Here is a 26845-nt window from a genome sequence, read left to right on the forward strand (position 1 = left end):
CCTTATAATGCGTATGTGCCCCGTTCTTGCATGTATATAAATGCGTAAGCATTCTCCACAGAGCGTCCAGTTGCAGTCGCACTTGGGAAGAAGGCCCACGACCACACCCTTTCTGTGGCTTTGTTTATACACTCCACTAAAGTGACTATACTTGTCAAGGATATCTTCAGAACTTCTCTCAGCCACTTTGTTTACCCCAGCCTGAACAGCAACTGGGCCCTTGTCAGCAATGGCCATATGACCTGTGCCTTGTGAGTTTTACCCTCCAGCTCGGGCAGCCAGGGAGCACAGCCCCCTCTTGTGTCTGTGGTGCAGTGAGTAGTCACTGACTGAGGAGCCCTTGCGATGGTATGTTGCCAAAAGGCGAGGCTAGAGCGTAGCGCCCATGGCAGGAAAATGTAGTTAGGATGAGGTTACGTGTTGTCCAATGTCGTTCAATGAGGAGTGACCCTATTTGTGGAGTGAAAGCCAGTAGGCCACAAAGTGGGTAAGGGAGAGAGATAAAACAGGTACCTGGGACAAAGGAAGGATACTTGACATACACTGAAGTGCTAGCTCAACTGCTCAGCCGTAGCTAACCCTCTGTGTACCTCATGCGGAGGGAGGGAGCATGGAGTGGTTGGGAGCGACCCCGGCCAATGTCAATGTCAATGCCGTCTGCCAGACGCGTCCCCACCTCCCGTCCACACACACACACACACACACACACACACACACACACACACACACCGGGAGTCTGTCCAGCCCTGACCTATTTGGGACCATCCAGAAACCTGTTGTCCCCCAAAGATCCTCAGGTATGGACGACATTGCCACAAGCTTCCGGAATGGAACTCAGGACTCCCCAGGGCGGCTCAGACGTATGCAAATGAAGACAACCCCGGCGACGAACCCCGTCTGGAGGAGGGTATCTGACGTGTCGCGATGTACAGGCGCTGGCCAGAGCGCCCCAGCATGCGAGGTCCGGGGGGAAAACCAGTCTGCGCTCGGGTGTCCGCGAAGACTTACTGAATTTGAATGGTCCATCTGATGCGCGAGTCGGGGTCATGGCTGGCAAGCCGTGTGGAGGTGGTGGAAACTCGTTAAGAGTTTGTGGATTAGTCCCAAGGTCTCTCGAACGTCCTTTATATTTGGTTTCGAGGTTCTTTTGAACCTACTTGAATTGGTTTTAGGTCATTTGAACTTACATGAATTGGTTTTAGGTCACTTGAACCTACTTGAATTGGTTTTAGGTCATTTGAACCCACATGAATTGGTTTTAGGTCATTTGAACCTACATGAATTGGTTTTAGGTTCTTTTGAACCTACTTGAATTGGTTTTAGGTCATTTGACCCTCCTTATATTGGTTTGAGGGTCTCTCGAATGTCCCTCGATTGTTTTCGAGGTCTCTTTAACCGCCTTGAATTAGCTTGAGGTCTTCTGAACCTACTTAGACTGGCTCGAGGTCTTCTGAACCTACTTAGACTGGCTTGAGGTCTTCTGAACCTACTTAGATTGGCTTCTAGGTCTTTTGAACTTCCTCAGATAGGTTTCCAGGTCTCATGAACCTCCTAAATTAGTTTTGACGTCTCTGGAACACCTCTTTAAAACTGTTTTTCCTTTTTGGTCTCTCATTTTCCTCCAAGTCATTAATTGAAGGTGTTGCCTCATGGATGTAAGTCTTCGAGTTTACGGGCGGTTATGGGAAAAAAAGAACGCATATTTTGCGTCTTCGATTTTATACGTAAGCAAAGCGTAGATGTAAGGTGGATCTCCTCTGTCGTTGTTTGACTCCCCCCCGAGAGAGAGAGAGAGAGAGAGAGAAGGTTGGTGGCTGGTGGCGTCAGGTGAAGAACCCGTGGAAGGATAGTAATGGTTAGCAGAAGAGTGGTAAGTGTGGTGTGGCGGGCTGTTGTAAGACATTTACTTAACGTGCGCCATGATCGCAGAGGAGAGGATCTCAGTGATATATCTTTTTTTTTCTGCCAAGGGTTCTGCCTATCCACAACCCCTGGGCAGCCTCAGGCTTCGACCCCGTCCTCTCTCTCTCTCTCTCTCTCTCTCTCTCTCTCTCTCTCTCTCTCTCTCTCTCTCTCTCTCTCTCTCTCTCTCTCTCTCGTCGAACTGCTGGTCCTACACCTCCTCCGAACACACACACACACACACACACACACACACACACACACACACCCCAACACCTTTATGTCATCACCAGTCAAGCTGGGTTAAATCAAAGTTCTTTATTATTTTTGTTGTTGTCATCCGCTTATCACCAGCCTTAGCGGACGGGGTGAAGACACTGGCATTCCAACGTCCATGACATAACACGGTGCTCAAGTTAGGGCCTTGATATTCCAGGGTTACGGAAAAGGTGAACTTTGGACGGACGGTATAAACAGAAGGCACCCGGGACTTAATTTGTGCTTTGCTGTTTTACCCCCTCGACCTGCCCTGACCTGACCTGACCCTACCCTGTGGTTAAGAGGGGGGGGGGGCACCGTCCGCTTGTTGACCCAATTGAATAAGGTCGTACGACTCTTAGTTAGGTAGTACGACTGTTAGTTTTGGCATGACCTTTGACTTTGGTCTCGTGAACCATCTGCATGTGCCACACCTGCTGCCAAGGCCTGGCCCCGTGGCGCGTCTGTGGCTGCTGGTGTTTCCAGTAGTATCTGTGTTGAGACCGACCACACGAGGATTAGCCATTACCTCCCCCTAATTCCAATTTCTACAGTCGTCCTTCCCTTGTCCTATGACCCGTCTACCTTTAAGAGTCAAGTCTGGAAATACCTGTGGAAGTCAGGTCAACTCCCATCCATCATTCTTTTTCTTGCCTTCTTCCTGTCGTTTAGCCCAACATGGTCATGAGTGGGGCATGTTTTGCCCATGCCATGTCCACAAGTCACAATGTACGAAAAGATAGGTTACGTGTGTGTCTATGTGTGTGTGTGTGTGTGTGTGTGTGTGTGTGTTATATGCAAGTTGGTTCATAGTCTACGCATATTTTTTTCTCACTTGTCTTGCCTGCGAACACGATAGCAACAGTGAAAATTCTCAATTGCGAAACGGAAAGAAAAAACAAAAAAACAAAACAAGACAGGACAACAGCGATGCTCTGTCTTCGAAAGACAATAGACAAAAGACAATCAGGGGGTATTGGGGGAGTGGGATCGGCAGTCTCTGCGTATGACATTGAGCCCAAGAAATGGAATTTGAGCTTCCTACGTAAAGGTAAGAGGATCAAGGAGGTACAGAAGCACTCCGGCTTTAGTCGCCGGAGAGACTGAGATGGATGAGTCTGAATGTTGATACACCTCCGTGGAGCTGCGTCAACATTCGGAAGTCTTGAGTCACTATTCTTCTTCGACCCCTAAGATGTGTGGTTCAGTCTTTGTAGGTCGAAGCTTCAAGCCTGGATAAGTCACCCTTCTTCGACCCCTAAGATGTGTGGTTCAGTCTTTGTAGGTCGAAGCTTCAAGCCTGGATAAGTCACCATTCTTCTTCGACTCCTAAGGTGTGTGGTTCAGTCTTTGTAGGTCGAAGCCTCGAGCCTGGATAAGTCACCTTTCTTCTTCGACCCCAAAGATGTGTGGTTCAGTCTTTGTAGGTCGAAGCCTCGAGCCTGGATAAGTCACCCTTCTTCGACCCCTAAGATATGTGGTTCAGTCTTTGTAGGTCGAAGCTTCAAGCCTAGATAAGTCACCATTCTTCTTCGACTCCTAAGGTGTGTGGTTCAGTCTTTGTAGGTCGAAGCCTCGAGCCTGGATAAGTCACCTTTCTTCTTCGACCCCAAAGATGTGTGGTTCAGTCTTTGTAGGTCGAAGCCTCGAGCCTGGATAAGTCACCCTTCTTCGACCCCTAAGATATGTGGTTCAGTCTTTGTAGGTCGAAGCTTCAAGCCTAGAGAAGTCACCCTTCTTCTTCGACCCCTAAGATGTGTGGTTCAGTCTTCGTAGGTTGGAGTCTCAAGAAGCCTACTTAGGTCCCCAGTATTGCTTCAGTGGTTCGGTTCTGGGTCGATGCTTCGTCTCTAGGTCGAGACCGAGATTGCTTCAAGGTTGCTGGTGCGAGAGTGAGCTGGAAATACATAGGATTTATCGTTTCAAACTCTGACGCGAAAGAATGTGGAAATAAGCCAGTCGGACTGGAGGCGAGAATTGCACTGCGGGTTTGCCTTACTCTTGCGAGAGAGAGAGAGAGAGAGAGAGAGAGAGAGAGAGAGAGAGAGAGAGAGAGAGAGAGAGAGAGAGAGAGAGAAGAAAAAAATACAAGAATGATTCCTGTAATTTTCTGTTATCATCATGAGTGGCAGTTTGGTCGACTGTAATTTTCGAAACGCGAGATAACCCCGGCCAAGACACGACCTACACGGCACAAGGAATCCCAGGATGACGGACGCCCCACGACGGAGGTGGGTGTTTTTTTTCCCCAGTGGGTGTTCTGTGAGGCTGGAGGAATGTCTCCGGCCTGTGGCCTTGTGCGCTAGGGTTATGTGGAGCCGGGATTGTTGGGCGCCAGAGTTTTTGATTGTGGGAGGAGGAGGAGGAGTGGAGTGCGTGTGTGTGTATGTCAGGAGAGAGAGAGAGAGAGAGAGAGAGAGAGAGAGAGAGAGAGAGAGAGAGAGAGAGAGAGAGAGAGAGTTGCTTCTGCAACATGTACATTCAGCATAGGTTGCTGCTGTTGCTGTAACATGCAACCACGAGTTATTGTAATTTTTCGTATGAGACCCGCCTTACCTCACCTAACCCACAGTGTGATGTAAGACGGAAGATTATGACGGAGATCAACGTGGCCCAGAATGGCATCAGAAGAGCAACACTCGGCCTCACGCCAGTGTTGGTAGAGCAGCAACACTCGGCCTGTGAGGTGTCTCTTCCCTCATCACGTCAGTGGGATGTAAGGTAACACCCTCCCGCCACCACCCACAACACCAACCACGACCTCGGCTGCTGCTGCTCTATCTGTTGCTGGTCTAGCTGCTGCTCTATCTGTTGCTGCTTCCAGCTGCTGTTGCTCTTGCTCCCAGCTGCTGCTGCTGCTCTCACCCTTACAACACACTCTTCCCCCCTCCACCTACTCTCTCTCTCTCTCTCTCTCTCTCTCTCTCTCTCTCTCTCTCTCTCTCTCTCTCTCTCTCTTTCTCTCCTCTCACATGCACTGCTGTGTGTTGCATCATTAAGAGTACAGAGTGTGAGGGGGCGAGATGTTTTATACATGACCATTAGCGTGGAGGGCGACACCGCTAGCCAGGTGGAGATGCCTCCGCTCAACATGGACGGCGCGCCGGTGTGTGTGTGGATGTGTGGTGAACCCTTCTGCATATCAAGCCCAGGTCATTGTCATTCCCTAGTGCTGGGTGATAACTGGTGGTCGGGGAACCTGCCCATGCCACACGGCACGGCCAACTGGGTTGTTTGAGTTGGATGATCACATCTCCCTCACCCACAGCACCGCCTCCTGCAGTAGCAGTCGTGGTGGTGCCCTGGTGTTGCTTGGGGCCATCTTTATGGCATGCTTGACCTCTTGCTTTGTTTACTTTATCTTTTTTTCGGTGTGCCAAATTATTTTTTCCCCGCCAGCTTCTGGCTATGCTTCTGAGAGGCATCGGTTCTCTCAAACCAACTCAACTCGTGTCGTACACGCATCACGGACGGTCGCATGACCTGGTCATGTGTGGTAAGAACCGTGGCTGGTGTGTGTGTGTGTGTGTGTGTGTGTGTGTGTGTGTGTGTGTGTGTGTGCATTCTTGTGATGCAATATGGCCATTACTACCTAACCCAACACCACCTTCTCCTCCTCCTCCTCTCCTTCTTGTGGAGAGGCTTGTGGGCGAGCCAACTCAGGGATGGCGGGGGCTCTTAGAGCCTATCTTTTGGACCAGATGATTTTGCTCTCTCTCTCTCTCTCTCTCTCTCTCTCTCTCTCTCTCTCTCTCTCTCTCTCTCTCTGAGCCTCACGCGCATCAGTAACTCCCTGCCCTGTATATTATTTCATACCCACACGTCCACCAAAGAGAGAGAGAGAGAGAGAGAGAGAGAGAGAGAGAGAGAGAGAGAGAGAGAGAGAGAGAGAGAGAAGCGATTCGTTTGCCGCACGTCTGGACAACGTCTCTCCCGAGCTACCACGACGGGCGCGCGCCTGGTCTTCACTTTTATCGAAGTTTTGCTCATGTGGTCTGCGTCAGCGAGGCTCCCGAAGTGAGTGAATTGCGTCTAAGGGAGGGGGGAAGGGGGGGTGGGGGGGAGACGTGGTGTGTGTGTGTTGTGTGTGTGTCGTAGATTATCATATTGGAGCTGGTCAGTTGACGTAATGGGATCACCTGTGAATCATGGGTGGGGGTTCCAAAACCCACGTCACCATCAGATAGAGGAGAAGGGGGGCTTGTGTAACTGTGGCGAGGTGATGACGCCATGCATAGCTTGCTTACGAGGCCACTTGATTTAGCCTCTTGTGATGGCGAGACGTGGGGGTCACCCGAGCAGTGCGCCAGTGCGATCGTGGTAGTGATGGTGGTAGTTGTGGTTGTGGTAGTGTGGTGGTGACAGCCCCTCACGGTGAGGAGGGTGTATCAGGTGGGTGGGTGTAGGGTGGACGCGACTCGGTCGCCTGAAGTAACCCGACCTCCTCCAGGGTTCTGTACCGTTGCCAACCCTGCTCCTGCTCCTGCTGTTGCTGCCACCACCACCGCCACCTTCACCGTCCCTCGACTTCCCTCGTCTCGTCTTCCCGAGGCCGTCCTCTGTCCCCTTCATCCGCCGGGTGTGTCAGGTGGATGTTGTGTTCCACTCTCATCCACTAGGGAGCGGGGAACGGTTCCTTCCCAACACCAATAAGGTCTATAAGATGTTCTCTCTTGTCTTCTTTCGTTGTTAAGTTGGGGAGATAGGGAATGACGTAGTACGTAGTGTATACCGTCGGCTATGATCTCTCGAGTTGTTCATTTGATAATTGTTGCACACACGACCGACATTGCATGGCGAGGCCCGGGGATCGCACGTCGCCGGGGTCGGGTGTCTTTGCCGTACTTAACCGAGACGTAAATTGGGCATCGACTCGCTCGGGAGGGTTAAAAAAAAAAAAGAGCTTCAATGCCCGCGTTGGACCGGTGTTGTGTCTAGGGCACCTGGATTCCTCCACTGCGGTCGAGACGTCCCAAGGAGACTGGAGGTGAGGAGCACTGCTCCCAGGCGTCGGCAGAGTGTGAGGGCCTCACCGTTTTTTGTTTTTGCAGTCTCGGCTCCTGACGACGCTGAGGTAGGCTAGTGCGTGTGTTGCTGTGTAGAACTCACACTACAGAAGGCATTTAGGATGTGATTTTGATTTGAGACTTAGATTCTTTTCCTTTTTTTTTGGAAACGGATCAATTCCTTACGTTTGAGGTAAATTCTCTGGTTTTCAGCCGATTAGATTAAACGTTTGTGTTATATTGTGGCATCTGTCGTTCAACAGATGGTGTAAATACATGTATTGGTTTTCGTAGATTATTTTTGATTAATTGCGGCTCTCTGTCTTTCCATTCTATGGGACAGGAAGTGACAGGTTTTTTTCCCACCGTAACCATGTGATGTATCTTGCGCCAAAAGTCGAACCAAGTTACTCTAGTCCTCGAAACAAAGGCGAGTTGGTTCCTCTGTTATGTACAGTCACGGACAGAAGTCCTGGGACATGCGCTGGTCGAAGCGATACCCCACACCTTTGTCTCGAAGGTAGAGCCTGGGACACCTCGTCTGGTCGAGGAGGATGGTCTGGTATAACGTCGACCAGGCATGATGATGTCCCAGGGCCATTTTGCCTCGACTGTTTTTGAGGAAAACAAGGGGAGAGTTGAAGCTCCCTTGTAGATGTTTGGCGTATACTGTATTTTCCTTTCATCGGTCGGCGTCGTGTGTAGGTGGGAGCGCAAGTGTGGAAGATGTTGAGGACCAGAAGGGTGTGAGGGACGGAGGCCTAGTGGCTGGCTCGCCCATATGAGGTGATCACGCCTCCCCCCCCTTTTTTTTTTCTCTCTCTGAACCTTGAAGGTTAACGTGGTTGACTGTTGCCTCCACGCGTGGTTGGCATATGTTACTCGTTCGGTTTTGGGAAAATCTCGTCTTGTGGAGATTTGTGTATGATGGTGGTGGTGATGGAGGTAAGGCTTCCTGGCTGGCAAGGAAGGAGGGGAGAAAGAGGCCTTTACAAACGCAGTTGGACTGAGGGTTCATGATGGTGGTGGTTCACGTTTGAGGGTTCGTGGTGGTTCACGTTTGAGGGTTCGTGGTGGTTCACGTTTGAGGGTTCGTGGTGGTTTACGTTTGAGGGTTCGTGGTGGTTCACGTTTGAGGGTTCGTGGTGGTTTACGTTTGAGGGTTCGTGGTGGTTCACGTTTGAGGGTTCGTGGTGGTTTACGTTTGAGGGTTCGTGGTGGTTTATGTTTGAGGGTTCGTGGTGGTTCACGTTTGAGGGTTCGTGGTGGTTCATGTTTGAGGGTTCGTGGTGGTTTACGTTTGAGGGTTCGTGGTGGTTCACGTTTGAGGGTTCGTGGTGGTTCATGTTTGAGGGTTCGTGGTGGTTCACGTTTGAGGCTCCATTTTGGTTCACGTTTGAGGCTTCGTGGTGGCTCACGTTTGAGGCTCCATGTTGGTTCACGTTTAAGGGTTCGTGATGATTCACTCTTGAAGCTTCGTGGTGGTTCACGTTTGAGGCTCCTTTGTGCTTCACACGTCGCTGGGGTCACCAGCTGCCTCTGCCCAGCTACAAAGCGACGCGTACGAACCTTTCCCTCACGGGTCGTGTAGCGTCTGTGGGAAGGTCAGGGGAGCAAGCCAGGGTGTGCTATATATAGGCTCATGACCTTTTTGGACTCTGCCGTAAGAGGTCGAAAGATAACTCTTATTTCTTTCTTCTTCTTTTTCTGTCAGATGTTATTACTGGTGATTGCTGGAGGTGGAGGGTGAGGAACACGACTTTTGGCAGAGGAGGAGGAGGAGGAGGGCGGGCAGGAGTTATTGCCTACCTTCCTGCCTGGCATTAGGACCAGGAAGGATAACGCCCTCCCTCCTCCTAATGTCATGGACTTCCAGTTTTTCCTTTCTCTCTTCTTTTCTCCTCTCTAGCTAGAGTATCCAGTACTTGTATCCGGACGATGATGGGCCCACCCAATGTTAACCTTAGTGGCTCCAGCTTGACCCGGGTGTAAAAAAAAACTTTTACTCCGTCAGCTGAAGTCAACCCCAGCAGCTAAGGGTACACGTACAACCCCCCTTCCCCCATACACACACACACACACACACACACACACACTCCCAGAAGACAAGGTTAACCTCAGCAGCCCAAGGTTAACCCCCCAGAAGACAAGGTTAACCTCAGCAGCCCAAAGTTAACCTCCCAGAAGACAAGGGTAACCTCAGCAGCCCAAGGTTAACCTTCCAGAAGGCAAGGGTAACCTCAGCAGCCCAAGGTTAACCCCCCAGAAGACAAGGTTAACCTCAGCAGCCCAAGGTTAACCTCCCAGAAGACAAGGTTAACCTCAGCAGCCCAAGGTTAACCTCAGCAGCCCCAGCTTAACCTCCCAGAAGACAAGGGTAACCTCAGCAGCCCAAGGTTAACCTCAGCAGCCCAAGGTTAACCCCCCCAGAAGACAAGGGTAACCTCAGCAGCCCAAGCTTAACCTCAGCAGGCGAGCCAGGAGGGAGGGAGGCATGTGTTGTGGGTTGAATGACCAGCCAGGCGGGGAGGTTGGGGGGTTGTGGGAGGGGAGATGGGGTTGTGTCTGGGACCAGTTAGCTGGTGGGTATGGGGAAGAAACCCCATCACATCATTACCTCACCGACCTTGAGGCGCAGCACACACACACACACACACACACACACACACACACACACACACACACACACACGCACACACTTGGAACGATGAGTTAATGTTTACATTTTCCCTTAGGCATTTTTTCCTTTGACCTTAGATACCTGATACCTGACCTTAGATACCTGACGTGACCTTAGATACCTGACGTGACCTTAGATAACCTGACCTGACCTTAGATACCCTGTGTGACCTTAGATACTCAACGTGACCTCAGATACCCGACGTGACCTCAGATACCCGACGTGACCTCAGATACCCGACGTGACCTCAGATACTCAACGTGACCTTCGATACCCGACGTGACCTCAGATACCCGACGTGACCTCAGATACCCGACGTGACCTCAGATACTCAACGTGACCTTCGATACCCGACGTGACCTTAGATACCCGACGTGACCTCAGATACCCGACGTGACCTTAGATACCCGACGTGACCTTAGATACCCAACGTGACCTCAGATTCCCAACGTGACCTCAGATACCCAACGTGACCTCAGATACCCGACGTGACCTCAGATACCCGACGTGACCTCAGATACCCGACGTGACCTCAGATACCCGACGTGACCTCAGATACTCAACATGACCTCAGATACCCAACGTGACCTCAGATACCCAGTGTGACCTCAGATACTCAACGTGACCTCAGATACCCTGCGTGACCTCAGATACCCAACGTGACCTCAGATACTCAACATGACCTCAGATACTCAACGTGACCTCAGATACCCTGCGTGACCTCAGATACCCTGCGTGACCTCAGAACCCGACGTGACCTCAGATACCCTGCGTGACCTCAGATACCCTGCGTGACCTCAGATACCCTGCGTGACCTAAGATACCCTGCGTGACCTAAGATACCCTGCGTGACCTCAGATACCCGACGTGACCTCAGATACCCAGTGTGGGAGTAGGATGGCGAGTCTTCCTCGAGTCCTTGAGCCTCTGTGGAGGTCATGTTGCATGAGGGGCAATCAACCCCCCCCCCGACCCCCGTGTGTGTGTGTGTGTGTGTGTGTGTGTGTGTGTGTGTGTGTGTGTGTGTCACGTTGTGCCGTTGAAACACTGAGAAAGAGTTTGCTCAGTGGGCCACTGAGTAACCCTGGAGGGACAGGTGGTATCCCGGATGTAAACAGTCTGGTTTACTTTCCAGTCGACTGAGTTTACATGTTCTTCTCTATCCGTGCCAGTCGACGACGTAAACCAACCCCCCCCCTCCTCTCCTCTCCTCCCCCCCCCCTTATAAAGGGACGCGTGTATCTTGGCTTCCAGCGAAGAACGAACATTAGAACGCTCTTGTTTACATCTCAAAGTAAACTCAACGTTCTCCAGTTTACACGTACACCCCAAACTCAACGTAAACTCAGCGTTCTCCAGTTTACACTGGTACCAAGCCGAGCAGTTTACACGTAAAACCAACTCAACGTAAACTCAGCGTTTTCCAGTTTACACTGGTACCAAGAACAGCAGTTTACACGTAAACCCAACTCCACAGTTTCCTCTCGTCACATCCCTTCCTCTTATTTAATGATTTTTTTTTTCACTATCACAGTAAAACCAGTTCCACGCTGAGTTTTCCTTGCTAAATAACATACATTTTTTCTTTTGTTTTTCCACCCCATGTTTGATCGCCGTTTCCCGTGCTAGCGGGGTAGCACTAGGAACAAACGAAGAGAGAGAGAGAGAGAGAGAGAGAGAGAGAGAGAGAGAGAGAGAGAGAGAGAGGCCACATTCGCCCTTATCTACTCTCTCTCTCTCTCTCTCTCTCTCTCTCTCTCTCTCTCTCTCTCTCTCTCTCTCTCTCTGCACGTCGCGCATTTAGTGTATAGAAATAGCTTTGTGATAGCAAATTAATCCTCTGATCACCCACGTCTATATATATATATATATATATATATATATATATATATATATATATATATATATATATATATATGTATATATATAGATAGATAGATAGATAGATAGATAGTTACGTATGCGTTGATCCTCAATACAGTATTCGATTCTCTTGTATAATTCCTCAATGCTACTCCATCAGGATCTGGAGGAAGAACATACACTCATCATTGACCCATCTCGCTGGCTTCGCGAGACACCGCGTCCCTTGGCCGGCCACATCTCTCAAGGCTATACATAAAATTTTAGAAGGGTGATTTCAGAAGTAATTAAAGATTTCTTCCTTTTTTTTCTCTCTCTCTCTTTGACGTATAATTATCTTTCAGGGGGAAGAAGGAGGGAGTTAGTGAACCGTGTCTTGGAGGAGATCCGGCCGGGGGACAATGCCGCGCCGTCAGCCACGCCTTCAGGGGCCTCTGATTGTCTGCAGGAGGTGTGCTTGTGGTGAATGTGGTGGCGGGGTGAAGACGTGTTGATGCGGCCGCCCAAGTTCCGGGACGTGTTGGGGGTTGGTGGGGGACTCGTGGGGGTTGTTGTGGGTGGCCAGGGTGGGTGGTGGTTGTGGTGGGTGGCCAGTGTTGGTGGTGGTTGTGGTGGTGGGTGGCCAGTGTTGGTGGTGGTTGTGGTGGGTGGCCAGTGTGGGTGGTGGTTGTGGTGGGTGGCCAGTGTTAGTGGTTGTGGTGGGTGGCCAGTGTAGTGGGAAGTGATTGTGGTGGGAAGTGAACTTCTGCATTTAAGAGAAACATGACAGAATGACCCACGTTACTGTGTCATTTTGCGAGAGAGACTTGACCAGGTCAACCGGCATACGAAGGTCATACCACAAGATGACCTGGGTCTTCTTGGACCCCCGTCTGAGGAAGCTTGGAGGCACCCTGGACTGACTTAAGGGCTTTCTCGACCTAACTTGACCCTGCCTGGGGTCTTAACCTAACTAGAACTAAGGACTTTCCCTTAACTAACTTGATCAAGCCGAAGGGCCCTCCTAACCTGACTTAACCAGGCCCCGAGGGCTCTTCTAACCTGACTGAACTAGGCCCAAAGACTTTATCAACCTAACTTAGCCAAGCCAAAGAACTCTTCTATGCTAACTTAGCCAATCCTGAGGGCTTTTTCTAACCTTACTTAGCGCAGCCCGAAGAGCTCTCCAGACCTAACCTAGCCACCTCTAGGAAGGGCCTTCCAGAACTAACCCAATCGAAAGCTCTTTCCTCCAGCCGTTCCTGGAGAAGGTCTCCTGGAGGGTCGAGTGTAGGTGGTGGAGTGGGTTTACCAAGGCCATTCTCACAGGACTCACTGCGGGGGCGCGATCGCTCCTATGACTCCTCCTCTTGAGGCGGAAAACTGCCAAATGATGTGCCAGTGTGAGGGGACCCGACCTACTCACGGGAGGTGGGGGGGTCGAGCGTGTATGTGTAAGTCCGACAACCTCAGCGGAGTCTCCGGCTTCAGGGTCGAAGCGAGTACCTGGCGTGAAGAAGGTGATGGATCTCCCGCAAGGAGTGACTGACACTGGACTTCAAAATCACTTACGTATACGTGGGCTTATAGAATATATATATATATATATATATATATATATATATATATATATATATATATATATATATATATATATATATATATATATATATATATGGCGTCCTAGCTTCGTCTCTTCGATGTATATCAACTGACTTATATTTCTCTCTTGTGTTTCCCCTGATGATGTGATTATTACACGAAAGTGCACTTGGGAACTTATCGTGTTTCATTTTACCCGTGGACTCATGGGAATATCTTGATGACGCGCAAACTTGTGATCCTTTCCAACGTATATATATATATATATATATATATATATATATATATATATATATATATATATATATATATATATATATATATATACACGGGTTATTAACGACCATTTAAGGACGAACCATCTATGGAGGACGAGTAAGCTAATGAACCACATGGCCTGAAATGGCTCGGTGAGACAATGGTTATGAGATCCTCCCCATTGCCAACAAGTGCTTCTATCGGTCGTCTGTCTTTTAGCGGCCTACCCCAACACTCAGCGACCAGCCATAGCGGCGCCCTCCCTGCCCACAGCGACCCCTCCCTTACAGCGGCCACCTTCCCCTTATCAAACCTGCTTCCTGCTCATGACGTCCACCCCTATATAATGGTGACCCATCTCCCAAAGAGCGACCAACTGCCCATAGGGTAAGTCTCGTCCTCCGTCGCATTTGCAGATGAAAAGAAAAGGAAAAATTGGATTTTGAACGCCGTAAATCGACTCTTTCCTTCCCTTGAAATCCTGATTCTTTGACCTGAAGAATGACGTCGTGTACACATACCTGCCCCACACCCTACACTAGGGATCTTGCTGGTGAGGGTGTGGCGTAAACCCCGTGCACTCGCAAACCAACCCACCACCCAGTCCATATACTCCCCCTCCATCTCCCTCTCCTGGTAGGATTAACGATGTAAATTGTGTGTGGGGGGGAGGAGCCCGTGGTACACGCAGAGAGAGAGAGAGAGACTCTCTCTCTCTCTCTCTCTCTCTCTCTCTCTCTCTCTCTCTCTCTCTCTCTCTCTCTCTCTCTGTGTGTGTGTGTGTGTGTGTGTGTGTGTGTTTTTACAGGCTTCGTTGTTGTTGTTGTTGTTGTTGTTCGCCACCGCGAGACTTGAGTCCTTAACTAAGGGAACCGGTTTTTGCTCCCTCTCCCCTACGGGTTCTCGCGTGACCCCGCGTGTCCGGGACCGGTTCCCTCCTGACCCACCCCCCCACTCTCTGGAACCGTGATCGTATCGGGAAGAGAGCAGGTCCGCGCGGGGTCACCGTTCGAGTACAGGTGCTGGACACCAGTAGCGGGGAGGGAGGGAGCAAGCACGCACGCACGCACACACACGCGCACACATGCCCACCCTCCTCCTCCTCCTCCTCCTCCTCCTCCTCCTCCTCCTCCTCCTCTTGCCCGGTTAGCACTGTGGTTTGTGGTGTTGGCCTACGGTCCGTGACCTCCAACAGCCTGATTGGACAGAGGAGTAATATGGCGGCTTGGTCCGAGACCCAGCCGTTGGGGGTAGAAGACCTCCAGAAACCATCGAAAGGTATACATAAGGTAAGGTCTCAGACCCATCAATAGGGTGGGGGTTAGAAGACCTCCAGAAACCATCGTAAGGTATACGTAAGGTTGGGTATGGTCCCAGACCCAGCTGTGGGAGTAGAAGACCTCCAGAAACCATCGTAAGGTATACGTAAGGTTAGGTCTCAGACCCATCAATAGGGTGGGGGTTAGAAGACCTTCAGAAACCATCGTAAGGTATACGTAAGGTTAGGTATGGTCCTAGACCCAGCCGTGGGAGTAGAAGACCTCCAGAAACCATCGTAAGGTATACGTAAGGTAAGGTCTCAGACCCCCAGCCATGGGGGAGGGGGAGGGGGGTAGGGGTATTAGAAGGCCTCCAGAAACCATCGAAAGATATACGTAAGGTAAAATAAAGTCCCAGACCCAGCTTTTTGGGGACAGAGGCCCGCCCCGCCCTTGAAACCATCGTAAGGTCAGGTCAGGTCCCAGACCCATCCACATGGGGCAGAGGAGCCTTAGAAAACCATCATAAGGAACATAAAAGGTAAAGTAATTTTCCGTCCCCTGTGTGTGTCCTCAAGGCTCCATCATACCTCGTGCATCTGTACGTGAATCGTCTGCCTTCCTCCGATTGCGTTACCTAGCCGGGCGTATCGTGCGCTCCTACGGACGCACGCACGGACGGACGGACGGACGGTGGCAGAGGGAGTAGTCAGCGAGAGAGAGAGAGAGAGAGAGAGAGAGAGAGAGAGAGAGAGAGAGAGAGAGAGAGAGAGAGAGAGAGTGAGTACGAGTACCTATTTGCACTGTACGGGGGAGGGAGGGAAGGAGTTTTGACACTCGTGGGGCGCCGCCCCCCCGCCACCTCATCGTTCATCACTTGACTAGTCTTTTACTGTCATAGAAAATGTGTGATCGGCTCACAACCTTGTGTGTGTGTGTGTGTGTGTGTGTGTGTGTGTGTGTGTGTGTGTGTGTGTGCGCGTGCGAGTTTCAGCTGTGTGTACTTATTTATTCGTATACACGTGTATTTGTATTAAAGTGATATATGTTAATGATTACATAATTAGTATACAGGTAGATAATAGAGGAAAAATTGAGAGTCCAGTAGCCTGATAGATAATTATGATACTCTCCAAAACCATCTACTGTAGTCTGTATTCTTTTTATGTAACTCTCCTACTGTAGTCTGTATGGCTGTAGTCTGTATCAATTGTTATTATACTCCCCAAAGCCATTTACTGTAGTCTGTATTTTATGATACTTCCCTAAGCCATCTACTTTATTCTGTACTGATATCTATTATACTCCCCGAGGCCATATGCTGTATTGTTGTATTATACACCGAGGTTAGCCCTAAGGGTGAGAAATGCATCCGGGAAATAGATTTTGATAGATTCATACAGTATGATGTGGGCGTGCTTTATTTATGTATGTCATGTACCTTTTGTATCCATGTTGTGATGGTGTCCACAGCGTTACAGGATGGTTGTGTATGTCTGTATTTGCGTTTCAGTTCTTAAGCACGACGGTACGATACTTTACGACGGTACGATACTTTACGACGGTACGATGCTTGAGCACGACGGTACGATGCTTGAGCAATACAATACGCTTCTTGAGTACGACGGTACGATCTACGATTACTACGGTACGCTCCTGGAGCACGACGGTGCGATCCTTGAGCACGACGGTACGATCCTTGAGTACTGCGGTACGATCTTTGAGTACGACGGTACGAACCTTGAGCAATACAATACGCTCCTTGAGTACGACGATACGATTTTTGAGTACTACGGTACGCTCCTTGAGCACGACGGTACGATCCTTGAGCAATACAATACGCTCCTTGAGTACGACGGTACCATCCTTGAGTACGACGGTACGGCCCTCGCATATCTCTGCAGGATCCTTCAGTAATACGGTACAACCCTTGAACATGACTGTACGATCCTTGACTACTGCGGTACCATCCCCTAGCACGACGGTACCATCTCCTAGCACGACGGTACCATCTCCTAGCACAACGGTACCATCTTCTAGCACAACGGTACCATCCCCTAGCACGACGGTACCATCTCCTAGCACAACGGTACCATCTCCTAGCACAACGGTACCATCTCCTAGCACAACAGTACCATCTCCTAGCACAACGGTACCATCTCCTAGCACAACGGTACCATCTCCTAGCACAACGGTACCATCTCCTAGCACAACGGTACCATCTCCTAGCACAACGGTACCTTTGGGTATGATAGCCTGACCTCTTGACCTGACCCTGAAGGATGAGGTGCGAGGCCGGGCCATCACTCCCAAAGGGTCGTACCATCGTGCTCAAGGGCCGTCCCGTCGTACCATCGTGCTCAAGGGTCGTACCGTCGTGCTCAAGGGTCGTACCGTCGTGCTCAAGGGTCGTACCGTCGTGCTCAAGGGTCGTACCATCGTGCTCAAGGGTCGTACCGTCGTGCTCAAGGGTCTTACCATCGTGCTCAAGGGTCGTACCATCGTGCTCAAGGGTCGTACCGTCGTGCTCAAGGGTCGTACCGTCGTGCTCAAGGGCCGTGTCGTCGTGTTCAAGGGTCGTACCACCGTTCAAGGGTCGTGTTCAAGGGTCGTACCGCCGTGCTCAAGGGTCGTAACATCGTTCTAAAGGGTTGTACCGCCTTGCTCAAGGGTCGTACCATCGTGCTCAAGGGTCGTACCGTCGTGCTCAAGGGTCGTACCGTCGTGTTCAAGGGCCGTGTCGTCGTGTTCAAGGGCCGCGTCGTCGTATTCAAGGGTCGTACCACCGCTCAAGGGTCGTCCCATCGTGCTCAAGGGTCGTGCCGTCGTGTTCAAGGGTCGTACCACCGCTCAAGGGTCGTGCCATCGTGCCCAAGGGTCGTACCCGTGCCCAAGGGTCGTGCCGTCGTGCTCAAGGGTCGTGCCGATTATCCGGATCTCTGATCCTCCCAGTCGCTGGAGGGAGGGAGGGTATGTGTGTGTGTGTGTGTGTGTGTGTGTGTGTGTGTGTGTGTGTGTACACGTACGTGCGTCCTGCGTCATGTTCGCTACAAGCCGACAATTTTCACACACACACACACACACACACACGAGACCCTCCATCATGGTAGGTCGTTACTCCCGCCTCACCACCAGAGCTGTCGGTGGCCGAGAGGTGGTGGTGGTGGTGGAGATGTTTCTTGAACGCTCTTTGGGAAATACATCTCCGGGCATGACGAGCGTGGCGGTGGGGGTCGTCTGTGAAAGCCTGCTGTAGCGGGTGTTGGGGGGAGGGGTCGTCCGGTGGCTCGTAGGGCAGTTGGGGTTGTGGGTCGTCCGGTTGCTTTTGGTAAGGAGTCGTCTGGTAGTATGTGGGAGGAGGTCGTCTGGTAGTATGTAGGGGGAGGTGGTCTGGGAGCATGCAGGGGGAGGTGGTCTGGGAGCATGTAGGGGGTGGTCGTCTGGGAGCATGTAGGAGGAGGTCGTCTGGGAGCATGTAGGGGGTGGTCGTCTGGTAGTATGTAGGGGGAGGTCGTCTGGGAGCATGTAGGGGGTGGTCGTCTGGGAGCATGTAGGGGGTGGTGGTCTGGGAGCATGTAGGGGGTGGTCGTCTGGGAGCATGTAGGAGGAGGTCGTCTGGGAGCATGTAGGGGGTGGTGGTCTGGGAGCATGTAGGGGGAGGTGGTCTGGGAGCATGTAGGGGGTGGTCGTCTGGGAGCATGTAGGGGGTGGTCGTCTGAGAGCATGTAGGAGGAGGTCGTCTGGTAGTATGTGGGAGGAGGTCGTGTGGTAGCATGTAGGAGGAGGTCGTCTGGGAGCATGTAGGAGGAGGTCGTCTGGTAGCATGTAGAGGGAGGTCGTCTGGGAGCATGTAGAGGGAGGTCGTCTGGTAGCAAGTCGGAGGAGGTCGTGTGGCAGCATGAAGGATGAAGTGGTCGTCCAGTGGGTCGTGGTGAGAGTCGTCTCGTAGGTCGTGGTATAAGGAGTGACGTTCGGTTGGTGTAGGTCTCGCGTGTAGGACGACCATGGTTGTGGAGATGAAGTGACGCCTCCTTCCCCCACCACCCACACACACACACCCACACCCACACCCACAGTAGCTAAACCACTCGCTACGGGTGATAATCACTACGGACACCTCTGGTCGTAAACGGTCGTCGTACCCGGGCACGCGAAGCCCTAACACCCCCGCCCCAACTCTCTCTCCGCTTCCTGTCGTAGAGGTTAGTGTACTGGAGTTCGATGTCTCCTTCGTCAGGTTGGCAGTGACGTCCCGGGCACACGAGGATCCTCGATGACCCACCCGCAGGAGTGGCCTTCAGCGCCGTCATTACCGAGGCCGCACCTCTCAAGCCCGGGTGACCTGTTTGGGTGTGGACGGCGGAGGGCCCCCTGGCCAGAAGGCGGGGTGGTTGGGGGGTTGGGTCATACACAGCCTGACCTCCTGGGCTTTCAGAGACCCTCCCTCACCCCCGTCGCCTCTGGAGGGGAGTGTGACCGAAGACCATCACACACACGTAGTACAGATAGGTACTGGGGGATATATATAGTGGCTCCTCATCTTTGTATTGTGAGTAATTCCATTGCTTAATGTGGTTAGGGAAGGCTTGGTTATACGGGTGTCGATTCGGTCGTGGTTGTAGCCAATTGGCCTCCCACTTCGTTGTCACCGTTGTTCAGACCCCCAGTGTCCGGCAGGGACACGCAAGGGAGGCTGGGATGAGGGATGATAACGATTGGAAAATGTATCCCAAGTTTGGTGTTACGATTGGTGGCTGATGATACACGCCAATCCCATCACACACGCACACACACACACAGCGTTACTTAGCCTTACACCCTGGTGTACACGTGTGTAGGGTACCCTGTGTACCCTAGGACATATATATATATTACGAGGGACATCCCAATTATAGGACCGAGTATAGCGCATCTATGGGTCGTGTGTGTGTGTGTGTGTGTGTGTGTGAGGGTCGAGATGGGAGACGGTAGGTAGAGGAACCCAGACACCACGTCCAGCCTCGCCTGGTGTGGTGGTTGGTGGTGGTGTGACTCATGCCTACCTATGTGGGACGCTCCCTCGCCGTCCGTAGCCCCCTCGTAATGCCTCGATCAACACCCTCACCTCCCTTGACCCTCGTAATGTCTACCATCGTTCTATTGTCTATTTTATCGCTACCATCTGTCTCATGAGACGCATCATTACCTCCCTCCTCCCTCCTCCTCATCATCATCATCATTAGCGCGATGACAATCGTCCGTCTCGCCTCCTTATCATCAGCTTGGATCTCCAGTTGTAAGCAGGACCTTGGACGGTGGAGGGAGGTTGTTGACTGCTGTACTTCACTGGCGCCTCTGACTGCGGGCTCCTGAAGCTCCCAGCGCATCTGGCTGCTGGCTCTCTCTAGCTTGCTGCTGGCGGCGCTTCTGGTTGCTAGCTGCTACAGCTTGCTGCTGGCGGCGCTTCTGGTTGCTAGCTGCTACAGCTGCTAGCACGTCTGGCTCCTGGCTTCTGTAGCTGCCGGTGCGTCCGTCTGCCTTCGCTCTCGAGTCTGGATACAAGACCAGCTGATGACGGCGTCGAAGTGTCTCAGCACCGTAATGGATTCCTCCATTCCTCTTGTCATGTTAGCCTGCCGCTCCTTCCCCCAGTGACGCCCCCTCACCCTCAGGGAGGTAAACAAACAAACAGACGAAGGAGATTATGGAAATTGATCGCTGGAGATTGTTTCTCTCTCTCTCTCTCTCTTGCCAATAGATAGATGCCATCTATCGCTGTCTGCGTGCAGGAGGAACTTCATCAACAGAAGACGTTCCTCTTTCCCTCATGAATAGATACGATCTCTTGGTTTGCCTGAATGTCATTATGTCTGTTATCTTTTATCTCCATCCTTATCTGCATGTCTGGGTATCTTTATGTCTGTTATCTCTGTTGCTATCCCTATCTGCATGTCTATGTCTCTTTATGTCTGTTATCTTTATCTCCGTTTTCTTTCGGTGTATCAGGTGAATTCAGCCTTTCGTATGACTCGAATATACCTGTGCCTCCGAGCAGGTATATATCTTGGTTCCCTTGCAGGTATATACCCACTATATCCCATGTAGTTATATACCTGTGCCTCCGAGCAGGTATATATCTGGGTTCCCTCGCAGGTATATACCCACTATATCCCATGTAGTGCCTCCGAGCAGGTGTATATCTAGGCCCACTGACCAGGTATATACCTGGGTTCCAGTGCGGGTATATACCCGGGTTTCCGTGCAGGTATATACCCGGGTTTCCCGTGCAGGTATATACCCGGGTTACCGTGCAGGTATAATGCCGGACCACTTGAGTTTCACATCCATCACACTCGGTGTTGGGAGGAGCAACACACACCCACCCCCGTCATGCAAGCCTCTACCACACGACGGTGGAATTTCTCGCCCACTCGCCCACACCCGTCAGTGCCTCGTTTCCCTCCATCGGTTTGTGGCTCCCGTTGACCCACCTCCCTCGGTAGGCTCCGCCTCAAAGCCTACCCAGTCACCTCACCCTGCCCCTGCCCTGTGCAGGGGGTTCATGGGGTGCGGAGGTAGCCCGGAGAGGGGGCCTTGGCTGGCCCACCACCACCAGAGCCTCCTCTCCCCTACGCCTCTCTAACCAACCCCCTCTCTCTCTATATATACATCTCACTTCCTCCCCTCCCGCAACTCAACTTCGACATTTCAGCCTCGCTGCCTGCGGCGGATCGCATGTTCCCTCCGACGTAAGAACTGGTAAACAAAAACGGGGTCTGGCGTGTGCTGTTGGGGGCTACAGGTGTCTCCTCGTACGTCCAGGGCTCACGGCTCCTGTAGGTGGCCTGGGAGGTGGGTTATGGTACTCGGGTAACGTCAAAGAGTCCATGATTTCCCCCTGGCCAACCCTCACGCTGTCTTTGATTTCGTACAAAAAAAAATTAGCAGATGGACCTGACAAATCTTTGCTGTAAGCATCTGTCCATGGGTTTGTGTTTCTCAATGTTTTTTTTACCCATTTTCGTCAGTACTTCATGGGCGTTGTTTAAACGTGCCATAGAGAGTCAGGACTGCGTTTATATAAAGGCTCTGTACCTGAGCGGACTTGACTGTGGAATGTGGACAGACTCAGGAGGACCCAGCCTAGCATGGATCAAGCAAGCCTCTTGCCGTGTCCTCACTTCTCATGTTCTTATCGTGCTGTTCCTCTGTGACCTAAGGCTTTCGCGCTCCCGGGGCGGAGCGTATGACCCGACCTGGTCATATGAGAGGCAGTACCCTCACCATCGCTCACACACACACGCGTGCACACGGGGACCACGCCACACACCATCGCGCCTGTAATGAATTGCACGCGAGAACGAGATGTGAACTTCGAATTCCGTGACATTTTGGCCATCGATCGGGGCTTGTGGTTGAGCCGCGGGCGAGACACCGGTGCTCCTCTGGAGTAAAAAAAAAAAGAAAAAAATAGAACAAGAAGTGTCTCAAGACACCAGCGTTTGCTCTGGAGAAAAAAAAGGGTGTCAGCTGGCTGACACAGCTGACGTTAATGAGGGTTGTCGTGGTTGGCCGTCGCCTGCTGAAGGACGAACTAGTCAGCCACACTCCTCCGGCGGGTTCTCTCCCAGTCCACCCACTGACCGAAGACATTCCTACCTGATGGTGTGTCGCGGTTCTTTCGTACGGAAGTCCAGTTCGGTTGTGGCCAGGCGGCCGCGGTAAATGGAAATGCGCCGGAGTAAGATGAGGAGGGAGGAGAGAGAGAGAGAGAGAGAGAGAGAGAGAGAGAGAGAGAGAGAGAGAGAGAGAGAGAAGGCTTTGCATATCAGGTATAGTCATTGAGTCTCCCGTGAGACTGTTTGTGGTTGGTGAAGTGTGTGAGAGAGAGAGACACGGCCTGGAATGCTTTCCAGCCGAGTCCTTGGTCTCCAGCGGTTCCGCCAACTCTGACCTCGGTTACGTTCACAACATTCTTGGCCTTTTGAGTGTGTGTGTGTGTGTGTGTGTGTGTGTGTGTGTGTGTGTGTGTGTGTGTGTGTGTGTGTGTGTGTGCCTTCAACCCCGTGGTAAAGTTTAACGGCTGATCGCCCGAGAGTAAACGGAGGTAAAAGAGTGTACAAAGATCAATATAGTGTGGAAATCCCCTCGCAGAAAAAAAATAATGATTGCACAAAGTTTGTGAACAGTGTGAGACGTTCGCTTGATAATGTGGAGCCAGGAGGGAAATTCTGCACTCTGACATCAAATTCAGCAGCTTCAGTCCTGGAAATTGGTTTCATTTTTTTTTTTGAAGTACATCGCAAAGTTTGCTTAAAAAAAAAGAAATATCCATGATTTTTTTTAAATCAATTCTCAGAGCTTCATGGCCGAGCAGCGCTCAGAAATTGCCTGACCTTGTGGAGAGTGTCCACTTCTGTAGACCTGTGGACAGTGCACTGACACGCTATGGAAAACGCTAGAGTTGAGCAGCGTTTGAAGAAGACAAAGAGAAAGATCTTCAACATATTGTAAAGTCTGGTCGAGCTTCATTTATCTCTAGACACGGGCCAAGGGTAAAGTCACAATAGAGATTCAAAGAGTAGACACAGATTGGTGGAGTCTGTCATGGTGTATATACGTCAAAACGAAACTTAGTATCCTACAGAACTTCAAAGTGTCCTACGAAACTTGACAAAGTTCGGTATATGGACTTCGTACCCTCCTGGTACCAGGATGTCTTACCCCTCCCAGTACTAGGACCTTTTACCCTCCCTGTACTAGGATCTCCTACCCTTCCAGTACCAGGATCTCTTCCCCTCCCAGTACTAGGACCTTTTACCCTCCCTGTACTAGGATCTCCTACCCTCCCAGTACCAGGATCTCTTCCCCTCCCAGTACAATGACCTACCCGGCAAGATACAAAGCCCCGTCGACTATGATGGTGTGCTGGGAGTGAGTGGTGAGTGTGGTGTGCTGGGAGTGAGTGGTGAGTGTGGTGTGCTGGGAGTGAGCGGTAAGTGTGGTGTGCTGGGAGTGAGCGATGAGTGTGGTGTGCTGGGAGTGAGTGGTGAGTGTGGTCTGCTGGGAGTGAGTGGTGCGTCTGGTCTGCTGGGAGTGAGTGGTGAGTGTGGTCTGCTGGGAGTGAGCGGTAAGTGTGGTCTGCTGGGAGTGAGTGGTGCGTCTGGTCTGCTGGGAGTGAGTGGTGCGTCTGGTCTGCTGAGAGTGAGTGGTGCGTCTGGTCTGCTGGGAGTGAGTGGTGAGTGTGGTCTGCTGGGAGTGAGTGGTGCGTCTGGTCTGCTGAGAGTGAGTGGTGCGTCTGGTGTGCTGGGAGTGAGTGGTGCGTCTGGTGTGCTGGGAGTGAGTGGTGCGTCTGGTCTGCTGGGAGTGAGTGGTGAGTGTGGTCTGCTGGGAGTGAGTGGTGCGTCTGGTCTGCTGAGAGTGAGTGGTGCGTCTGGTCTGCTGGGAGTGAGTGGTGCGTCTGGTGTGCTGAGAGTGGTGAGTGTGGTCTGCTGAGAGTGGGCGATGAGTCTGCATCTGCTGTGAATATTGAGTCTGGTGTGCTGGGAGTGCTGAGTCTGTTGTACAGAGAGTGAGTGATGAGTTTGTAGGTGCTGGGAGTGAGTGGTGAGTCAGGTACGCTAAGTATGAATAATGGTGCCCCCAGGGAACGAATAATGAATCTCTCGTGTTGTGAGTGAACACTTCAGATCAGGTCATAACTTGGGGGAGGGGTGGTGGTTGTGACCTGACGGTCGGAGGTCATATGTAGGTTATATGCAGTTAGATGTGGGTACTTGGGCTTGTATGTAATGTTCTTGCCTCCGTCAGTCATTCTCACTTATCAACTGCCTTAAGGCCCAAAACACCATTGGGGTAATAAAGAATAAGTGTTCAAGAAATCTGGTTTTTATCTCGTGTGTGTGTGTGTGTTTGTGTGTGAGTTTTGCCGCGTTTGGTCGTACGAGAGACGACCTAACGTTGCCATGAGAAACGGAGCGCCTGCGTGTGAGTAGTGTCCACGAGGAAGACTGGTTCGGTCTGGTTCAGTCCACCAGCGTCCGTGTCTTGCATCTGTATCACGACGCTGATGGCCGGCGTTGGGGTCTTCGAGCCTCAAGCTCTTTCGCATCGTAGCCCGACTCCTCGACCAACTCGTTGCACGCGGCTTATATTTCCAGTCGTATCTGGTACTGGCTTCCTCCTCCTCCTTTCCCTTAGTTGAAACAGGATCACGTCCGTCTCTTTTATGCACACAGAGTGGTCCCCCACAGCATGAATATTTATCGTTCAACACTTACTACGGTAAAAGACATCACTGACTTCGGTATTCTTCGACGCTTCGCTCTCATGCGTCTGGCGACTTGAGAGAAAAATTGTCCGGCAGATGTTTCTTGGTTACTGTTGGTCGAACGCTGGCCCGCTGAGAATGCAAATTGGATTAATCAGTACTAAGGTAGAGGAGGGAGGGCGCCCCGCGCCGCGCCCCCCGGCTTCTCATGACTGACATTACATGTGCCCCGGCCGCTTCATGACTCGCCCAAGTGACTCTTGAGTTACCGGCCGTAACCGGAGCTCGAGGGAGGGGCGATGGAGGAAGGAAACTGGTTCTCGTATCGGTACAAGATCACCCTCCAAAATCCTGAGGATCTCCCCCAAACTAACTTCTCTTGTACACAGACGAGGAGCATTTATTTTTTGTTTTTTTTTCTTCTGAGAATCGTTCGGTCTTCTTCGAGGATGCGATGGGCGATTCTCGGAGAGGGTGTGAACACTTGATGGGTCGGGGGAGAGGGAGAGACACCCGGGGTGTTTGTGGGGTTGACGGGTGTGTGTGTGTGACGTACAGGACACACACGGCCGCCGCCCCACGGGGGACCCTCCCTATCCAAAGGGTTGTTGACCGTCGGGGAGACTTCAACGCTGCTGTAGAAACCTATCCCAACCTCCCGGCCTGACTTGCTCCCTTGCCTCTTTTAAAGACCCCAGGCTTGCTTCCCTCCCTGCTTGACCCCCGACTCTGTCTCTTACTCCCCACCCACTCACCCTCCCTCCTCCAGCCTGCTTTTGATGCCTACCTCTGCCTCATTCCTTTGCCAACTCCGCCCTGGTTAGCCACCCTCTCTGCCTGCGTCATCCAGCCAGTTCTTCGCTAAAAAAATATATATATCCTTGACAGACCATATACGGTTTTTGAGATATTCAATGGATTCGGTGAGGGTTTGTTGTCTAGTGAGGAGGAATGTTGCTGGTCACACACACACACACACACACACACACACACACACACACACACACACACACACACACACACACACATATCCAGGTTATGACGATGATCATTTTTGTAGATTTGAAATATGTACAGATGAATCTTAGATACCCCATGATAATCATACAGAACTGTAGGGAATTATCTTGATGATTCCTAAGAACATCACCCGCGCCAAGGGAGAGAGAGAGAGAGAGAGAGAGAGAGAGAGAGAGAGAGAGAGAGAGAGAGAGAGAGAGAGAGAGAGAGGGAGTGGGGCATATGTACGAGGATTGTCATGGGTGTGTTACAAGAATCATTGAGACGTAGGTTACAAAAGTTCGGTGTTGCAGGGGAGGCCTGGTGTGTAACACGAAACCTCATTCGCAATAACGGTAATGTCTGGAAGGAAAAAAAGAGAGAGGGAGACAAGAGCTGTCCTTAAGAACGACGAGTTGCGCTAACGTAAGACTTACGTACCTCTTGGCCCAATGGGATGTGATCCGTCAAGCGTGCTTCGACTTTTAGGGGGCGGCGGGCGGAGGGGGTGGCGCGCGTGGGGCCTGCGTGAAGTGGTGGTGGTGTTGGCGAACGCAGGAGTAGCACACGAGGAGGTGGCAGGTGGGTGTGTTGGTTAGGTAGCGCGGAGGAGCTGGTGCTGCTTGCGTGTCCCCTGAGCTGCCGCGGCCGACTGAGCCCACCTCGGAGACTGCCTGCCTCCTCTCCTCTCTCGCCCCCGGGTTGAGGCAGTCGGTGAGACGGCGTGATAGGACGACGCCAGGTGCAGCCCCAGGCGACGCCGCCACCACCACCACCACCTCCGCCTCCA

General features: G+C 51.6%; 2 protein-coding genes across 6 annotated transcripts in view; one reads left to right on the top strand and one right to left on the bottom strand.

Annotated features, from left to right (window-relative positions):
- The window catches only part of LOC139749197 (DNA oxidative demethylase ALKBH2-like), a 620232-nt gene that overhangs the window by 378114 nt on the left and 215273 nt on the right, over positions 1–26845 (top strand). The gene's annotated exons all lie outside the window — the stretch shown is intronic.
- Positions 1–26845, bottom strand: part of LOC139749192 (uncharacterized) — a 50192-nt gene that overhangs the window by 23285 nt on the left and 62 nt on the right. The window contains exon 1 of the mRNA XM_071662865.1: positions 26497–26845. This exon is cut by the window's right edge and continues 62 nt beyond it. The gene's annotated coding sequence lies outside the window, so the exon portion shown is untranslated. The remainder of the gene's footprint in view (positions 1–26496) is intronic.

The sequence above is a fragment of the Panulirus ornatus genome, chromosome 6 (assembly GCF_036320965.1).
Source record: "Panulirus ornatus isolate Po-2019 chromosome 6, ASM3632096v1, whole genome shotgun sequence".
Taxonomy (NCBI): Eukaryota; Metazoa; Arthropoda; class Malacostraca; order Decapoda; family Palinuridae; genus Panulirus; species Panulirus ornatus.